This window comes from Lycium ferocissimum, chromosome 12 (assembly GCF_029784015.1).
Source record: "Lycium ferocissimum isolate CSIRO_LF1 chromosome 12, AGI_CSIRO_Lferr_CH_V1, whole genome shotgun sequence".
In the NCBI taxonomy this organism is placed as follows: domain Eukaryota; kingdom Viridiplantae; phylum Streptophyta; class Magnoliopsida; order Solanales; family Solanaceae; genus Lycium; species Lycium ferocissimum.
Window position 1 is genome coordinate 29,535,493 of NC_081353.1, and position 5,028 is coordinate 29,540,520.

Below are 5,028 nucleotides of genomic sequence, written 5' to 3' on the forward strand. Positions count from 1 at the left end.
ATTTTATTAAGCGGGACTGAAAGTTCAAAACCACAACTTATGGTGTCCGACCTATTTCTGCATTTTTTTCTGTTATTTACTCTATTTTCAAGGTTATCATATCAGACTTGCTACGGATAGTGTCTCTATAGGTAACTCACTACAATTAACCAACTAATCATCTATATAAAGAAGGATTAGTAACATGAAAATAATATAAGTGACGTGTTTCAACATGTTAAAATACACGACAATGTAAAAATTATTTATTGTTGCAGTATATAAGTTGAGTCCTGCTAAAGAAAAGATCTAGCATATAGATTGTTTCTAAGTCACAATTGATTAAATTTCTTACAAACTTACTTTATTCTTTTTCTTATTATGCAGCCAAACAGTCATGGACTATTTCCCAAGAGATCAAGGTCGAAAAAAAAGGATTCTTCCTTTGCCAACTCCACCAGCTTCTTGGGACTTATATATATTGTGAGTCTTAAGATTTTGTGGGAACTGAATTTGTCTGTGAAAACGTATCTGAAGCTGACTAGTTCATCTTATATTTAGTTATAATGCAGTATTTATGTTGTACCATTTAGTTATTATATGTACCCTCAGCTAATACAGTTTATTAAGTGTAAGAGAGTACAAACTTTAGCTTAGATCTAATTGAATGAACCCTCAAAAATGTAACTTGTACTCTAGCTCAATTGTTGTTACAATATTTCATTCTCAGCTTTCAGTTTCCTGATGCATAAAAACTTACATATTTCTGAACAGAACATCAAGAAATGCATCAAATATAAACCATAATTCTCAGCACTAATTCGAATGAAGTGTAAAAAGAAATGAAGGGTACATAAAATAAACTCGTTCAAACGATCCAGTGATCGATAAGATGCGCGTGGCTGCACCTCAGATTTCATCATCCCATGCCATACAAGCTGAAAACATAATGTGACAATCGTTAATTCAATTTCAACTGTCGATGCCATAACTAATTAATAGTATGATTATGAAGAAAACAAATGAAGAGACACATGCCTAAGGATTTAATTTAGATACACTGACATATTGTATATAGCTGGTTAGTTACCATTTTTATCAGTTTTGATTACCTTACAAGTGCCCCGACAGGGCATATTAGACCGTTAATGCATACAACTTAAACTTTGCGTCTGAAATGGAAGAACTTTGGGAATTTTACCTGTTCTAGAAAAGCCAAGTGCCCAGAAAAAGTAACCACCAAGATCCTCAGCCTTAGCATACTTAATCTTTGCTGTTATGGAATTAGTATCACCATATCCAATCCAATTTGTTCCAGCATATGAATATGTTGAAACTGTTTCATTATTGTATACTATAGTAGCATTATTTTCTGAATTGAACATTACTATATCATCATATGACATTTCTCCTTGAGTTCCAGGGCCAGCTCCTACTGCAGGAGCACCGATCCCGTGATAATTTGGATCCTTCAATTCCCGTGTATTTCCATATAAGGGCATACCAAAAACTAGCTGTTTTGAAGGGACCCCATTTTGTTTCCAGGCTGAAATTCCGTAGCTCGTGCTAATATTGCTAGACTTATGTATAACAATGCTGGAGCACCTGTCGCTGAAGTGTCCCAAGAGCCCTTGTAATTATAGCACATGGGGCTCAAGAAATCAAGATAGCTGCTTAAAACATCTCCGGGATAAAATGTACCCGATAAGAGCACGATTCGAGAGAAGTAAACAGCTGCAGAGAGGGTAAGGCCTCATTGTTTGCACTTAATGGAGGTTTGAATTTGAATGGTTCAGACTTTAAGTCATTAAGTGCATTTGTTTACATTAAAATCTAAACACTTATTTAGTCTGAATAGGTCTTAATCATTAAGATCTTGAACAAAGTCTTAATATTATTAAGAGGTATTTTGTATGGATAATTTTTATCACCAGGCTCACCCCCCCCCCCCTTCTCTCCACCACCCCACCCCAAACCCCCCAACCCGCTAATCCAACCCCGCTGCCCTAACCACTACCCACCCCGCCCCTTCAAACCCACCCGCCCCTACCCACTACCTACCCAAACCCTCAGCTACCGGCCATTCGACCTTACCCGCACTTGCCACCGCCACCAACACCACCTCAATCTCGCTACCCACCCTCCACCACCCGCCCTACCCCCCCGACAACTACCTCCACCACTACCACCCCTACCCCCGAACCCCGCACCACCACCACCTCCCCCACGCCGCTCGCCACCACCATCCACCCCGCCCCTCGAAACCCTAACCCACCACCCACTACCATTATAAACATCTCCATCATTACTAGCAACCATAAATGTTTCATTTTTTTTATCAAATAATATTTTTATTTTATTAAATTTATAATTATTTTCTAATATTTAGTTACCTTTTTATTTGAATTGTATATTTATTATGTTTAAATAAATACATTATGTACATTCAGATGTTGAAAAACAAACAGTCTTAACCATTCAGTATTCAGATCTAGAGACAAAATCTTAATCATTCAGATGTGCATACAGATTCAGACGTTTTAATCTTAATGAAAACAAATGAGGCCTAAGTGGAGTGTTTGGAAGAAGTTAATGGATCTAGGCCGATGGCGAGGCACCATTTTTCGAAGAGCAATGCTAGATTGTGCATGTTTTCTGATTCGATAGGGAATTCCCAATTAAGATCAAGGCCATCAAAGCCGCAAAATCTGGCTACATCAATCGTTGATTTGATGAATGCAGCGCGATTATCACGGCTACTTGTCATAATACGGAGTATTGGAGAACATGTATCTCCTCCTATCGATAGCATGGCTTTCGTGCAGGGCTATGGGAATGGATGGTGGATGTGAAGTTAATCATTGATTGCTCATCAGCTTGGCTTATGAGTGTTGCTCCCAAACGCACACGCAACCGTACGTGGTCGTACAATTAATATAGTGATTTTAGAAATCGGATGTCGAACCCACTAGGGCTTATGATTAACCGTCAACTAAATTAAACGATTCGAATTATCTACACAAGAGAATAAATCTGAAGGTTGTTTTTATAAACTAACTAAAATAAAAAGAAAATAAATAATCAACTTCAACCAAGAAAGATCGGGTTTTTGTATTATCGTTGAGATGAAATCGATCTAGGGCTATGGGCTATCTAACAATCACGTTGTATTCTTCAATTGATTCAATTTCTTAATTTATCTAGTTTACTGATTGACAGGGTTGATATTCGACTACAAATCTCTCGTAGTCCCTCTAGCCGCCTATTTGTATTACTTTCATGCCTATATCTCTATGGTCATGAACCTTAACACAAATGCATTTATATTTCCTGTATATCAACCAAGCAAGGCAAACTAGGTATATCTCTATCCTAGATGCAGACCCGCTCCCCGATGTCCAGGGTTGAGATCTTGCTCTAGTTAACCCTATTGCTATCTCAGGTTTCCTCTCTCGAGTTCAATCTAGGGATCAAAGATAGTATTCGATAGTTGATCAGACAATCAAATAATTAAGTGCAGGATTAAATAAATAATCCAATACCATAAACTAATTAATTGAAATCAATATTCGAATAATAACGTTCATGAAAGAACCATAACCCTAGAACGAGAAGTTTAGCTCCGCATAGACATGGAGGAAATACAACAAATCATCCAAAGAAAATATAAAAACTAATAGTAAGGAGAAGAAAAGGTAGAACCCAATAAACTCTGGCTTCCATGGATGCTCTTAGCTCTCCCTAGGTTCCAAGTTCTCTAAAAACTGTGTCTTATGAATTATTTATAGGTGTAGGAGAAAGCCCGGAAGAAATAACTTAGTCCACAACAAAGTTGGAATAATTTTTTATCCGCCACTTTTTGGGCTCGCTGAACGAGACCCAAGCAGGACCTCGCTTTGGGCTTCGCCCAGCGAGGGTCTAGTGCCAGGTAATTTCAATTGCTCAATTCAATTGTAAATTTTGGCTACATTCTCCAATCATTCGAGCAGTGATGATGTCCCCCAATCATTGGCAATGATGATTCAATCATTAAGTCCACTAGTTCTTGTCTCCACTCTTTTCTCTTTTCTTTTTCATATTCCACTTTTTATTCATTTTTGCTCCAAATCTCTTCAACTTCGTAACACAGTAATTTCCTTGTAAAGTGCCTAAATTTCACAATAAAGCGCAAATTAGTTCTATATCAAATAATCAATAGATATTAGGTGTATTTAATGAATTTAGCTCTAAAACAATGTATAACAATGAGCAAAAAAGATGGCGGAAAAGCGTGTAAATACGCCTAACATCAATGAGCAACTGGAATGATGTGTTATCAGGCACAGCAAACACGTAGAAAATGTGGGTGAAATATGCAGTAGGGATGCTTGAGGAAGGAACTTTTTTGGCTAGCCATGAAGGCCAGTATGCACCTTTGATGCCAGAAGGCGGAGGAGCGGGTCCGGATGAAGGAACAGGCGTATCTGGATATGGTACTGAGGCAGGGACTGGAGGGATGGATAATGGATTAGGTGTTGGAGCTTGAGGCATCATTGGTGGACTAGACTAGGGAATCGAAGGCACGGATGGTGAAGGAGGCATGTAGAGGGAGGTATTGAAGGCATGTAGGGTGGAACTAATGGCTGGAAACGGAGGCATGGATGGTACAGGGAAGATTGGACTGAAAGGCCGGGACAGTGGACTAGTGGCTGGAAATGGAGGCATGGATGGTACAGGGAAGATTTGACCACCAGGCGGGGATGGTGGACTAGTGGTGCAAGACGGGCTGGGAATAGAGGCCTGTATAAGGATGGCAATGGATTAGATAAAGGTGAATGAGACACTGAAACATAACGAGATGCAGAACACGCATGAAAATTAGCTCCAGCAACTAGAACAACAACCAAAAAGGTTGAAAAAATTTCTCGAGCTACCATGTCAGTCAATCTTTCTTACCAGCTATAACATGAAATGAGATGTTTATATTTTATACATATACTAAAGCAAAGATTGGAAAATAAGAACAGAAAGTGCCAATGTGCTATCTTTGATAGTGCTGCAGGTAGGTAT

At 38.7% G+C, this 5,028-nt stretch overlaps 1 pseudogene; it reads right to left on the reverse strand.

Moving 5' to 3' along the window:
• Positions 1-539: 539 nt before the first annotated feature.
• LOC132039185 (class V chitinase CHIT5-like) lies at positions 540-3,198 on the reverse strand (annotated as a pseudogene).
• Between the last annotated feature and the right edge of the window lie 1,830 nt (positions 3,199-5,028).